The following is a 15,912-nucleotide window of genomic DNA, read 5'->3' as shown; positions in this document are numbered from 1 at the left end:
CCAAGTGTTTCAAACGACTCACTGCTACAAAAGCATATCCCATTAACACCAATATTCTCCTGGTAATACTATGAGCTTGTGAATCATCTAATACCAGAATCTAGAAAGAATAAATATTACATGTAATCCACAGGACAATTGAAAGATGTTTGCTGGCAGCAATTAGTCTGCAGTTTGTTACCGATGATGGCTTTTGGTCATCAAAGCCATCATCAAGGACAAGTATAACTGAGAAAGGAAGTGGGCTGTTCCTATCAGGAGAATGGGAAAAAATAGATAGACAGCTTAAGTGCCACATTGCTCCCTTTATTAAAAGAAAAATAAGAATGCCTCTGGTTAATTGGATCCTCTATGGATGATTTGAAGATAGATACGGATGGGAATCACACTGAATGAGAAAAATACAGAGAAGTAAAAATTGGCCCTGGTGGAATGAGTAACAAGCATCACCACCACCACTGTCCCATCATTATCATCAGTAAATAATTATTAAGTTCCCACAGTGTACCAGGCACTGTGGTAAGATCTGGGGATACAAACAAAACCAACAGTGGGATCCCATGCCCTCAAGAAGCTCACATTCTAATGGCAGAGGCAAAATGCAAACAACTAAGTCCATATAGAATATAGAGAGAGTATAAATAGGAAGCAATCTCAGAGGAAAGAGATCACAGAACCAGTTAAATAGATAACTTGTACCTAAGTATTGTGGAAAGGAAATTAGATTAGGAAACTGGAGACCTGATTTCTAATTCCAGGTCTCCCACTCATTTGCTAATTGCCCAATTGTTGTAGCAACCAATCCACTCAGCACTGAAACCTTGGAGTTCAGCTGAGAAGTAGTGAATGAGTACATACTTAACTGATTACTGGCATCCAAGGCCATTTCCAGTCATCCTGACCTATATCTTGTTGCTGGACCCTGATGGCTCCAGAGGAGACAGTCATCCCTTAAATTCAATTCACTTGCAAACCTTGGCATCCCCTTCCTGATACCACGGTCCTCTTTGAGAACATAGGACAAACAACAACTAGTCCATGACATATATCCAGCTCCAAACTAGACTATGTTTAAGATTTCTTCCCACTCCTCCTCCTACCTATCTTATGCTCTGGATGCAGTAATCAAATCAATAGTACCACTGCTTCCAGAAAAGTTTGTCAGTCAGCTGCCCAATGAATCAACTCTTCAGAATCTAACTCCCCTCCTTGGCCACCACTTCCCTCTATGGGTAGCTCACATTTGACTATAAGCTCCTTAAAGACAGGGACTGTTTTGCACGTATATTTTTGCTCCCAGCACTTAGTATATTACCTGATACTAGTATTTATTTATTTCATGTGTGGTTTTTCATTCATTCACTCATTTCTCCTTACTTCTGCCTCGTAGAAGCCAGGATTTCCTTCTGCACTCTGTTAAAATAGCCACTTCTGATACAAGGCCTTTTTTTTTTTCTGAAACCTCTAGCCATTTGGGGTCCCTATTGAAATTTCCTTCTATTTATTTTGCATGAAATTTTATATGTATATTTTGTCTTCCTCTACAAAATGTGAGCTTCTTAAAGTGAGTTATTATTCCCTTTGTACTTCTGTATCTCCAGAACCCAGTACGTAGTATATGATGTAAGTCAGGTACTTCATAAAATATGTATTGATTGATTAACTTCTCTGGCCCTCAGGTTTTTTTTTTCATATTCAAAATGAAAAGTTAAATGGAACAATGACCAAAGAAATTAACTCTAAATTTGTACGATTCTGTCATTTGTAAAGTAGGGATATTTCCAATGCCCACTTCAAAGAAGTTATTGTGAAAAAAAAAAATTCATGAACCTTACTTAATTCATTATATGTTGCTGTTGCTACTCAATGTTTATTTATGTCTGACTCTTTGATCCCATGGATCATACTGTCCATGGAGTTTTCTTGGCAAGGATACTGGAGTGATTACCATTTCCTTCTCCAGGGGGTTGAGGCAAACATATGTTAAATGACTTGCCAAGGATCACACAGGTAGTGTCAGAGGCCACCTGTGAACTCAGTTTTTCCTGATTCCGGGCCCAAAATCCTTCCACAAAACTATCCCAATTTATTATATACCTATGAGTTATTGGCAACTAAGTACAATGGACAGAGTACCAGGCTTGTAGTCCGGAAAACCTGAGTTGAAATCTGGCCTCAGACACTTACTAGCTGTGTGACTTTAGCAAGTCACTAAACTCTTTTTTCTTCAGTTTCTTCATCTGTAAAATGAACTGGAGAAGAAAATGACAAAACACTCCATTATCTTTACCAAGAAAATGCCAAGTGAGGTCATGAAGAATTGGACACAACTGAAACAACGAAACAAATGAGTTATTATTTACTTTTTATATTCTTTAACTTCTCATGTTTTAATTCACAATCTCCTTGATGGCAAGAACAACTCTAATCTTCTTGCTACCTCATTCGTGGCATTGTGTCTCCCATCCCTATGTAGCCCAACATCTCTTGAATGTACTCCCTATATATATGCTTATATATATGTTCCCCATTATACATGCATGTATATGCACATATACTCTGTCCTATTCATCTTTTAGAATAGAATATATTAAATACTGAATAAATGCATATGTAGAGAGATTTATATATGCATAAACACATATGTAAAAATATGTGCATGTGTATATATGCATATGTGTATATATACACACACTTTTTAATCACTTTAGACTAAGTGCTACTTAACTAATAAAATGTTTACATGAATAACTTTATAATGAATCAATACATTTTACTGTTAACTAGTATTTGGGAATGTACTTGTTTACATATATGCTAAAACACTGTTGATCTTCATGTTTTTTCTTCATACATAATTTAGGTAATATTAATACATTGTGGTATAATTTATAAAGATATATTGATTACTTGATGCATCTTATTTGGTTCTATGGTTAAATTTAGTAAGATAAAATGTGTAGATTATAAATTCATGTCTGGGTCAGAACTCTCACAAAATAAATTACTGAATAGTTTATTGAATTAGTTTAGGAAAAGTTTACCTTCTCCTCTTTTCTCTAAACTCATAAGAAAATATGATGACACTGGTGAAGTTTTTTGCAAAGCATATTAAACAGATTGATGCACAAAGCAATCTAAAGTCAGAAGTCTCTAATGCCTTGACTCCATGGTAGTAACTTTAACTTGAACCAAACAGCAAGGAGGGAAAAATACCAACAGTCTGATTCACTCAGCTTCCTCTAGCAATTGATATTTTTCGGGTACTTCAATATTTTTTTCCTTGTCATTTTACTCTGGCTAAAGTGGCATGTAAATTTGAACACCAATTCACATCTTTGGTAGACTTTTATTAGAAAAGAATAATGGCACCATTTATGGAATTTTTAAAAACTGATTAGGAACAATTACATCTCGGTGCCACAATATATCTTGAATATATTCTCTCCAGTGATATGACTATCACCCTAGTTCTGGCTGTCAGGATTTCTCACTTGGAGTATTATGACTATAATGGGAGAAAAAGCAGCGTAATTTGATAAGCTCTTAACACCCCTCCCCCCTTTCCCCAATGGTCCAGGAAGTGAATAAGACGCTGTTTTTCACCTTTATCACATTAATCACTTAATTATTGATTATATACCTTCCAGGTACAATGTTACACTCTGGAAACACAAAGACATAACGTATCCTTATTTATGCTTAATGTTATATTCTATTGGGAGATGGAACTTGCATACAGAACAATAAGTGCATGATGTTTATAAAGCAATTTCAGGTGGGGTAGGAGGAAAAGTAGTTAAAATAGGAGGGATCAGGAAAGGCTGCATGGTGGTGGTATCACTTGAGCTGTGTCTCAACAGGATCTCAGGATTCCAAGCAATGGAGATGAGTGGGGAAAAGCATCCTAAGTACAGAAAAGAGAAAGTACAGTCCCAGAAGTAGAAAAGCAAGCCTTGCGTAAAGTCAGTTTGCTCCATTTGGCTGAAACATAAAATATGCCTAGAAATAGATGCCAGAGTCAAATAAAAATGCCTGTATTTTTTGTCCTAGAAGCAATAGGAAGCCTCTAAATTTTCTTTAGGAAGGAAATGGAGTTGCATGGTAGGAACTGAGTTTTAGAAATTTCACTTGGTAGCTATATGCAACATGGATTCAAATAAGGGAGAAATGGGAGCCAGAAAGAACAATTAGGAAGTTTTAGCAATAATCCAAAACAGGTGGTGAGTTCCTGAACTAGAGTGGTGACTGTGTGAGAGAAGACGGGCAGAGATGTTGTAAAACCAGTAAAATCTAAAAAATAATAAACCCCAAAACCAAGCAATTGGATATGGGAGGGAATTTATAAAGAGAAGAGTTAAAATTTTGAATCCAAATAGCTGACTCATAATATACTTTCAAGAAACAGGCAAGAGTGTGCTAGAGCCAGTGCTAACTGGTTTGAAGGCCAATTGTTAAATTTTCGGTGTCAGTGAGCATTTGAACCTCTGAAACTGGCAATCTTATAGAGACTTGTTTTAGTGCTTTTTTTTTTTGAAGTTATCTAGACTTCAAAAAGTAGGGAAGGCACTAAACAGTTATACAGCACCTATTATGTGCCAGGCATTGTGCTAACTACATTTTTTTACAAATATTATCTTATTTGCTTTTCACAACAACATTGTGAGGTAGGTGCTACTATTATCTTCATTTTACAGTTGAGAAACTGAGGCAAAAAGAGGTTAAATGATTTGCCAAAGGTCATATAGCTAGCAAGTACCTGAGGCCATATTTGAACTCTGGTCTTTCTAATTCAAGACCCAGCACTCCATCCATTGCACTACCAGTTACCTCAAAAAAAAAAGTGTTAATAATGCAGATTAAACTTTTAAAACTACGTATAATCCCCCCACTAGCTGTTAACATTTACAAGCCTACCCCTGTATTGCTTTATAAATATGCTTGAGTATAATAAGAGTACCAGAGAAAGTTCAGAGAATGAAGTGATCACCAGACAAGAGGCTTGGCTACTGTAGGCAAATAATAACAACTAGTATTTATGCCACTTCAAGGTATGCCAAGTGCTTTATATTCATTATCTCACGGGAACCACAAAATACCTCTGGAAATAGGAAAGTTAGAAGGAGAGCTAGCTTTAGGAGGAAAGAAAATGCGTTCTGTATTAGACATGCTGAGTTGGAAATGAGATGTAGAGTGTCCAGATGGAGATGTCTAGCAGGCAGCTGGTGATGCAGAGAGATCTAGAGAGAGAGGAGGAGAAAAGATCTAGATATGAAGATTTGGGAATTATCTATGTAAAGATAATAAGGTAATCCGTTAGAGCTAATGGGATCACTAACAAATAGAGAAGACAAGGAAAGGATAAGCATATAGAAGAAGGGAAGGAGGGAGAAAGGGAGAAAAGAGAGGCAGAGAAAGAGAGATGAGTAGAGAGAGACAGATACAGAAAAAGAGAGACTGGAAAAAAAAAGAAAATAGTACGAAAGGAGAGAGAGAATACATAGGAAAGAGCCCTGGACATGAAATGGTGTAGGAGCAATCAAATAGAAGGAAAACCAGGAAGAAGTATCATGAAAATCAAAGTTAGTCATCAAATCCAAGGCTCAAGTACAGAACTCTTCCCATTAAGTAATACTGACTTTCAAGGGTCAGCTAGGTGGTGAAGTAGATGGAGCACCAGTGCAGGAGTCAGGAGGACTTGAGTTCAAATCTCACCTCAGACACTTGACACTCACTAACTGTGTGACCTTGGCTAAGTCACTTAACCCTAATTTTCTCATCCTGGGCCATCTCCAGTCATCCTGATGAATCATCTCATTGGATTCAGATGGCTCTGGAGGAGAAGTGAGGCTGGTGACCTGCACAGTCTTCCCTCACTCAAAACAAAGTCAAATGCAAGCCATGTCATTATTTCTCTGATGGCGTGGTCTTCTTCGGCAACGAAAGAGGAACACACACTGCCTTTCAAATATATGAAGCATTATCCCTAAATTCATAGGATCATGGGATTTAGGTTTTGAATAGATCTGAGAGATCAGTTAGTCCAAACCCTTCCTTTTTTTTAATAAATAAGGAAAATGAGTTCTCTCACTCCATAGTTCCTCCAAATAGTAGTAGTTATCAGGTATTTGGTTTTTTTTCCAATTCCAAAACAATGTAGATAGTGACAAGTTAAATGTAGGTGCTTATTCTTCATACCTATTTGAAGCTTTAAAAAGTCCTCTTTTAAAATGTGCCAATAATTAAAAACAAAACAACCAATCCTTCTTATTTGATACTGAGGAAACAGGTTGCCCTGCCAAAGTTTTACAAAAATTGTTTTCAAAATTATGATCTAGTTTCTATATTTGTGAAGAATTTGCACAATTGGGTCCTCAATCTTTTAAAAACCAGAATAGACATATAGCAATGTTAGAAAAAAATAACTCCTAGAGGCCAGATTCAAATCAGGTGATGTGGATGTATACTGTGAGAAATAAATGGGGGAGAGGATAGGAAAAGTTTTCCTTTGTAATAGCAAAGTGAGAAACTGTATACCCTCTTACACTTATTTATAAAAATGAATATAGAGTGAAAGAAGATGGTTTATTATCCATGCCTATTTCATTTAGATCTCTCCAGAATCAAGGCACTTAAAGCTATTTTGAAACAGAAAGTTGTGTGGGTGTTCAACTTTCTGCCTCTAACTAGAAAAAAAGCTTCCAGTTTCATATGAAACCTAGGAAAAGTCATCAGAATGTAATACCCTTAACCAGTGAATGAGCTTCACTCCAGTCAAACTGATGGCTGCTAAAGACCTTAGCTTTAAGGAAAAGGTTTTCCATTGCATCTGGGGCCATCTCCAGTCATCCTGATGTGTACCTAGCCACTGGACCCATATGGCTCTGGAGGAGAAGGTGCAGCTGGTGACTTTGCACAACCCTCCTTCACTTAAATCCAATTCACTTGCATGTCATGGCATCATCTCCCTGATGGCATTGGTCCTCTTCAAGAACAAAGGAGAAACAAAAACAAATGAAGGGAAATTTAAGTAGCTCCCCCTTTCTTAGATGTTTCTCCTGTGGAATAAAAAGTAAAACACAACCATCAGGTATAAGTCAAAGGAACATGGATCTAGAGCTGGAAGAGACATCAGAGGTCACTTAGTCTGACTCCCATTATAATGAACAAACTGAGTACCAAGGAAGTTAAGTAATTTTCTCATAGATAGTAAACATCAGAGGCAGGATAGGTGCCAAATAGATGACTTGCTGAAGCAATGTTGATTAAATAAAATTATATTATAGAATAAGTCATGAAAAACACACGTTTGACCATAAATTTTTTTTCTTTCCTTTTTATACTAAGCAACTGAGCCAGGAACGGCTGCCCATTGAGGGATATAAGAGGAAATAAAGGGGGAAAAGTCTAACTTTTGGAACTCTTGCATTGCTTTTTCTCTTTTGGACTTCCAGCAAGGTGGGAGTATTTTTACGAGGGACTTTTTGTGCTCCCTCCATTCCTAAAGGTGATGGCAACTACAACCATATAACAATAAGAACATGAACTTTCTCAGGGCAACCTAATTCCCTTGCTACGTGTGTGTGTGTGTGTGTGTGTGTGTGTGTGTGTGTTTTCTTCCCCTCATACAGCCAGCAACAAAGGAATCCTGAGAAATAGATACTTCCAGTTCTGGAAATAATGAGAAGTCAAGAATTTCTGAGTCAGGTGCTGGCTGCTCAGTAGGAGATTATTTCCACAACAGTACCACTTTTCAGAGGAGAAAATCACCACTTCCAGTAAATTCTGCAGCAGGAGGACTAAAAAGAAAGCCTATGTCATAACCCAACTGGCCAGAAGAGTCAGACCTTGTGAGCTGTGTTTGAATAACGAACTTGACAGTGAAATTTGTGTAATTTGTGTCCTGCATTCTCACATAGCTTTTCTTTACCTCCAAAGAGATTATGGATATGACAGGTTATTTTAAGATGTTGTACTTATTAATGGATATTATGTATCTTTCATGTTCTAAATATTTTCTCTGGTGGAGGAAACAACCAGAATACTTTATCTGATATCCCCATTATAAAATGAGTACTTACTTTATTTTTTTTAAAGCAGGGTCCTATTAACCACATATTGGGAAAAGTATAAACACAAGCCATTCTCTAAGCTATGCTGTAGATATCTCATCAGAGTTATTCTTACAGCCCAATTGTAAGAGAATCCTGACAATTTTATGGTCAGGCTATTACACAATGAACTGAATTTGTATTCTACTTTAAATTGCATAAATTTTGCGTTTACCTATTCCCATAAATGTTTAAAGAGTGTAAGCTCCTTGAGATCAAGAACTATTTCAGGTGAATAAGTATGTGTTAAGTGCCTTCTGGCACACCAAGCACTGTACCATATACTGGATCATTTTTGTCATTATATCCTTAGATCTGTTACTTGGTTGGTTCCATAATAAAAACAAAGCTGCTTCTATACCTTCAGACCTTGGGAATTTTGCAAATCTTCTAGCTACCTTGCTACAATTTCTGTGTGGGCAATATATCCTTCTTTTATTCTGTTAATGCCAGTGACTTAAGTTATAAGGCAATATGAGTGAAAGACAACCCCCCCCGCCCCGGCTACAGTCCTAGATGATAAATACATATAATAACTGTTCAAGTTATCTTCATGTATGGGGTGTGTGGGTATGTGTGTATGTGTGTATGTGTGTTTGTGTTTGTGTGTGTGTGTGTGTGTTGTATATTTAGGTTATGTTCACACGGGTCTGTGTAGCTATGGCTCACAGTGGTACCTGAATGAATATCTCTACTCTCCTCTAATAATGGCCATTGTGCAATTTTTACCAAGAGGGGAAATAGGAACTTTAGGACCAGAGGCTGGCTACTCTATTTTCCTCAGAAAAAAGGTACCAGGTTAAAATTACATCTTTCTATTCCCCTAGATCTTATTTGAGTAGAGGAAATTATATTTAGGTTTAAGTTAATCTCTTAATTGATACACCTTAGTGAGGAAGAAGTTGCAAGCGATGTATCCAAGGCCTGACACCCTTCCCACAAAACATTTCACAAAGAACAAATGTAGGGCAAAGCAAATAAACCCATTTATATAAGCCAATACCCAAGGAAATCATAGAAGGTATTTACACAAGAATTTACCAGACAATACCCAGAGTGAATGAGCTTTTCCACTATAAGCAAAATATCTTGGTTCATCCAAGAGATAGAGACCCAGATTTCACCCAAAGGAAAATGCCCTGAAATCGCTAATGTGTTAAGCAGTGTAAGGTACATGATACAAGCTCAGCCTCTACATATTAGGTTCTTTCCAGAATCTTTATTCTCCTTAGGGACTTGAAGAGAAAATAAAAACACACATTTTGTCTCTTGAAGCTGGAAGCCAGAAGACCAGGATAATTTTTATCTCAAGTTATTCCTAGCTTTTTCCTTCACACAGATACAGGAAATTCAGTAATCAATCTTCACTGAAGAGGAGGTTTTTATGCAAATAGGCTTTTGAGCTGCAGGTTACATTGATAGGTCAGACAGGTCAAGTGAATATACTGAAAGATCCCAGGGAGATCAGTCCTGAGGACTGCTCTGATTAAGTAGAGAAACCCAGGAATTTTTTGTTTCTAAGCTGAAGGAGGGCAGAAAATGGCTCTCTAAGGCAATCCTTTAAAACCCAGGGATCTCCATTCTTGCTAGCAGATAACAGCTATCTAAAGACTGAATAAAAAAGACCCAATATATAATGAAGTAAACAGGAGGCAGGTAGGCTTTTATCTAAAAGAATATAAAGTGAATATAAAAAATAAAATTAGGGTGCTTAATATTTTGGTGCTGGTCAGGAAATTAATTGGCACCAAAACATCAGATTCAGGTTTGAGTGTCCAGGGATATCTATAAATGACAAGTTTTCAGAGCTTCAAACAAGTTTAGAAAACATCTAATACAATTGCTTCATTTTAATAATGAAGAAACTGGGACCTAGAGATAGGCGATTTGACCAAAATCTCACAGAAAAGTAGAGGGTGAGCTTGGGCTAAAATCAGGAATTTTGTAGTCTTGACTCAATCACTGTGCAGTGGGAAAGGCACTGGCCTTGGTCCCAAAGAAATCTCATTTTAAATCCTCTATTTGACACTTATAATTTGGATGAAGAGGGGCAAGTTATCTTCTTTTTCTGAATGTGTTTTCTTATCTGTAAAATGATGATAATAATGCCTATGGTAACTAACTTGCAGGACTATTATGAGGTTCAAATGAAATACTCTATGAGAAATACTTTGCTAACTTCAAGGAGCTATCTAAATTGAGATTTATAGTAAATCAGTGATTTCCTTGGTAAAATTCCCAGGTGAGGAAACTACTCTACCAGTGCTCTGCAACTTACAATGTTACAGAGTTTCCTAGATCACTGAGGAATTTAGTAACTTACCCAGAGTCATCTAGCCAGTGAGTGTCAGAGGCCCAAGACTCAAACTCAGGTTTTCCTGGATTTATGTTTGGCTCTCTATCCACTGTGCTGTGTTCCGTCACTTATTATGTCTACACCACACTGTCTCTAATTTTTAAAAATAAATAAGAGAATGAGGAAAAAAAGCATTGTAAAAAGTGACAAAATAAATGGTGCTGACCACACCTGTGAAGTTTTCCATCAGGACATCTAGGGAATAAACTAAAGGATACATACAATAACAGTTTTCCAGTGAGCCAGAAAAGCAGCTTGTTTCACAGTCCTGAGTACTATAATCTCTTTGTCCTGTTTGTTTGACCAGATTTCTCTAAGAGACAAGAACAAAATAAAAGAAACCAAAGAAATCAGACAGAATATCAGAAAAAAAGAGACAGGATGAGAATAGAGTGGAGAAATATAATCTGAATTTAATTGTGACTCAGAAGAATTAGAGGAAAAATTATATTACTATCAAGGTCATAAACTGAAGCTAAATGTATTGTCATAGAGCTGAGGTAAGTGCTTAGGCCCTAGCCCTAAGATGATGTCTCTGGAAGTCTCCTGGTTTCTCAGTAGGCACTTGCCTTGTGAGAAAGTTTTCTCTTGTTACAGTACACAATCTCTTATCAGAACAGACAAAGGGGTGCCTATCCCATGGATTTTTGTCCCTGGCTAGTACAAGGACTCTTCATCCTGCCAGAAGCCCAAGGTCCACACCTCTGATGACCCCCTCAATGTCTGGTATCCTTCCTACACTTTTCCATCCAAAGATACCTAGAAGCTTAGAGTACCCAGTTAGTATCCCTGGCATTCCTTTCCCATGCTCCTTTTCTATATAAACCCCAGTACCATCCTCAGGATCTTGTGAATCCCATAAGGACCCTTGGCTGCTTTTGCTAAAGCATCACAATAAACTCTTTGCCCTTTGATTAACTGAAGGTCTGAGTGCCTTGGTATTCTTGGGATCCTAGCACCCCAAAAACTCATCAGAGCAATGCAAAGGAAATGCTGACATTAAGGAAATGAACAGAAACAAAGAAAAATGTGGAAATGTTCTAGTTTTACTGTAATTCAAATTTAATACTGCACATGGAAGTTGATGTGTATAAAAAAGGCAGCTTATTAATTAATTTTCTGTAGCTTCTTAACTTCTTAGACAAAGCCATATAGAACAATATGTAGACTGCCTCTTTTGACTAAGGGTCTCATTTGTAGAATCCCAAAATTGGCTCACATGTACTTCTTAAACTAATAATTTTGAGTGGATCAAAAATAGCCAATAAGATAAAACATAAACCAACTCAGTTACAGTTAAAACTGTAGGAGAACTTTGCTGACAATGTATAAATGCATACAAACTCGACAACATTCTCTTCTTATTTATGATCAGCACTAATTAAATGTTGAAAAAAAGAGGAATGTCAGAGCAATTAGAAATTCAGCTGAAGTAATCGGTTTTTGTGTGATTGTTGGGCCAATGTTTTCGTCATTACCCTAATCTCTTACCACAGATCAAAAATCACTTCTAGTATTCTTTTTTTCATCAGTAACTCTGAATTCCTTCTTTCCTTCCTGAAGCATACACTCTTCAGGTGTTAATTTTGTATCATTGATTGGACTAGATGACTGTTAAGGTTCCTTCCAATTCTTGATGTTGTGTGATTCTGTGACACCTTCATCCCTCATGTTATTAGTTTAACCAGAGAAATGATCCAGGACACCTGTGCCACTAAACTGTATACATTGCATCTAGTCATTAATTCATAACAATACCAGAAGTTATAATTTCTCCCTTCTTTTTTTCCAGTAATTTTATCAGCTGCATAGGATTTGGGAAATCCTAACACCACATCAGAGTACAACTTACATAGGTAATCTAAGTCATAGGACTTGGTAGTAAAAGGAGAGGTTGAGTGACTTGCCCAGAGTCACACAGATAATACAGTTAATAAGCATCAGTGATGTCATCTGAACCCCTATCTCCCTGATTCTAAGGCACTGCATACACCATACATGTGCTAAAGGATGCTAGTTGCTATATAATTTTTAAACTATATTAGGAAAATATTGATTTGCCAGTAAATGATTACAGCTAGAAGAACAGCTAGCTTAACCATTATTACGAACAACACGAATTCATTAAGCACTTGTATGTACCTTTCACTACGCACGCACTTCAGGTAAGTTCCAATTTAGTTTCAGCCTGTGAAAAAGAGACTTGCCATCTTTAAAAAAATAATAAGCAAGTTTTCAAAAAAAAGAGAGTAGGAGAAAATGAAAACCTGTTGAGACCTTGGGCTCCCTTGGTTTTCAAACAGATATAAATTTGTAGAACAGGACGGAGGAAATTAAAGATCAGATAAGAGAGAGCTAGAGGACATAGAAGAGAAATACAGAAAACCCCTACTTCGCTCTCCATGATCAGGGAAAATACTGTCATAGAAACAGCATGGAAGATACCCTCACCTTGTTGTAAGAACAGTTTCTAAAAGTACAGTTCAGAGAAATCACAGTGAGAGTAAGCAAAAGGACTCCAGTTCTTTCTGCAGAGGAAGGTATAGGAAAAAAATTAGTAACACTTCATACTCCCAAATCTAATCAGATGGAGGAGGAAATGTAGGGTCCGTCCTTTCTCTCGTAAAAGGCTCATCATTAAAAAAATCCCAAGTAATGACCCAGAGCCAGGTATCAAGCATTTTGGGGATAAATTTTAGCAAAGCACCACCAAGGAATTAGGTAACTCTCAAATCTTTAAATAGGGAAGAAAGGGTTTACTTGGTTAATACCTCTGATCAAAACAAAGTGCAAATGAGGTAAAAAAAATGGTAGAAAAAAGTTAAGGATTTCTCAAAAGGCTTTGGCTTAAGCTTATTTAAATTTTTTCTTTAAATTTTATCTCATTTATTTTAACCTGTCTTGTTGGTGATGCTTGTTAATATTTGCTCTGTTGTTTTAATAGTTTAATTAGATGAGAAATAACAAAATTGACTATATTGCTTCTGGTATTTTAATAATCAGTATCAAAAGGAGTATTTAACTTCAAATGAGAAGACTGTGGTTGTTATAAATTGCAGAGGGAGGCACTTGGCAACATTAAACAATTTCAAAAATCACAAAATCTAAGTACTGAAAGGGAGCTTCAATTTCCTTAATGCAGCTCCCTTATTTTACAGAAAAAAATTAAGAACTGGAGATACAAATTACAAGGTTACATAGTTAGTTAGTGGAAGATCAGGGATTAGAAGCCAGAAATCCTGACTCCAAGGCTATTGATTTTGTGTTTGTTTGTTTTAATTAGAAGACATCATATCCAGCTGCAGTAGTTAGAGAAGCTTGATGGGAGAGGTGAAAATGCAGCTTGGAGTTATATGGGAAAATAGAAAAGGATATTAGAATCAGCAAAAGTGTTAAGGCAAGAAAGCACAAATATCACTCTGAGACAGTAATTATTCTAGTTTGAGTAAAGTAGATGACAAATGCAGAGATACATTAGAAGATATGACCAATAAGGAGGGAAGAATCCAAATTTTGGAAAGCACTAAAGGTTAACATATTTGGATTTTATTCTATATGGCAATGATGAAGAAATGGAAAGGTGAACACCATTTGAATACTGAAATATTTTATTTGCTTCCTGGAGGCAAGGCAAAAAATAATCTGTGGTTTGATGTATAAAGGTATCATAGAGGTAGTTTGCAAATGTCATGTTGAAAAACAAGGGATAATGGGTTTAAATGTATTAACAAAGGAGGTAGAAACAAAAGCAACCTAAAAATAAGAAGAAAATATTATAGAGAAACAAAATCTTAGAAAAGTAAGGAATTTCTGAAGCCAATTAATCCAATTTATATATTTTCAGAATTTATATCTCTAATATGAATGGCAAGCCACTCAAATAGGGTCATGAAGAGTTGAACATGACCGAAAAATTGCTGAAAAGCAAAAACAAATCTCTAATATACTCAACAGGTGTTTATCTACCTGTGAAACACTGAGAATATTATTCAACCATACTTGGCATCTGTTTCCACATTTTTAAAATGAAGGAGTTGCAATAGATGATCCATTATTTCCCAGATCCAGAGGTGTGAAACAAGTGGTAAGAGCACTCCTGAGTGCCACCCAAACTAAACTAAAATATACTTGGGAAATATTTAATAAAAGAAATAGAAGAATAATGGAATGTATATAATTTTAATATGTGGTTTTCAAAGTCAACATGCAGCTGCCAGGGAACCTTATGTAAGTTTCGGTGGCATTCATTTCTGTTTGAGTTCCAGTGCATTGCCCCTTGTGACAATTCTCATCATAAGGAAGTTTTTTGTTCCTTCAAGAGAAGTCTGCCATTTCATAACTTTCACCAAGTGCCCTCAGTTCTATCCTCTGGAATTAAGTAGAACAAGTCTAACCCTCTCCCATACAAATACTTTTCAAACACTTGAAATAAACCATCATATGTTCCCTGTTGGAAAAAGCAAATAAAGTATACTTAATTCTAAGATAAATATTCTCACCTTCAAACATTTTTGACCATCCTGGTTGACACCCTCTAGATGCTTTCAATTTATTTCTTTTTTGCTTAAAATGTAGTGCCCTGAATGGACTATAGCACTCTAAACATGGAATCATGAAAACAGAGAAAAACAGAGTTATTAAATTCCTAACGTTGGAAAGCATGTCTTGCTTAATGTGGCCTAAGATTACATTAACCTTCTTTAAAAATTTACATGTCACACTCTTGACTCACGTTGAGCTTGTATTTCTCTAAAAAACCCAAATCTTTCTTCACATGAATGTTGTCTAGGCATGTCACTACCATCTTTTTTGAAAAGAAATTACTTTTAGTTTTCAACATTCACTTCCACAAGAGTTTGAGTTCCAAATTTTCTCCCCATCTCTCCCCTACCCCACCCCAAGACAGCATGCATTCTTATTACCCCTTGCCCCAAAATGCCCTCTCTTCTATCACCCTCACCCATCTTTCTCTTAGCCCACTCTCTTCTATTTTCCCATAGGTCAAGATAAATTTCTATACCCCATTGTCTCTATATCGCATTTCCCAGTTGCATGCAAAAACAAATCTCAACATTCACCTTTAAAATATTGATCTCCAAACCCTCTCCCCCCTCTTCCCTCCACACCTACTCCCATTGAGAAATCAAGAAACTAGAGTCTATACAAATGTAGCCATATAAAACACCTTCACAATAGTCATGTTGTGAAAAACTATTTCCCTCCATCCTATCCTGCCGTCCTTTTATTCTTTTCTCTCCTTTGACCCTATCCCTTCTCAAAAGTCTTTGCTTCTGATTACCCCTCCCCCAGTCTTTCCTCCTTTATATCATCCACCCTTCTCTTATTTCCTTCCCCCCTACTTTCCTTCAGGAAAAAATACATTTCCATACCCTATTGAGTGTGTATGTTACTCCCTCCTTAAACCAAATCCAATGAGATTAAGGT

At 36.6% G+C, this 15,912-nt stretch overlaps 1 protein-coding gene across 3 annotated transcripts in view; it reads right to left on the bottom strand.

The window, feature by feature from the left end:
• CSMD3 (CUB and Sushi multiple domains 3) overlaps window positions 1–15,912 on the bottom strand; it is a 1,632,969-nt gene that overhangs the window by 1,566,660 nt on the left and 50,397 nt on the right. The window lies entirely within an intron of this gene.

This window comes from Notamacropus eugenii, chromosome 4, assembly GCF_028372415.1.
Source record: "Notamacropus eugenii isolate mMacEug1 chromosome 4, mMacEug1.pri_v2, whole genome shotgun sequence".
NCBI classification, from domain to species: Eukaryota; Metazoa; Chordata; class Mammalia; order Diprotodontia; family Macropodidae; genus Notamacropus; species Notamacropus eugenii.
Note: the sequence above shows the minus strand (reverse complement) of the source record. Positions and strands in the feature narration are given on the sequence as shown.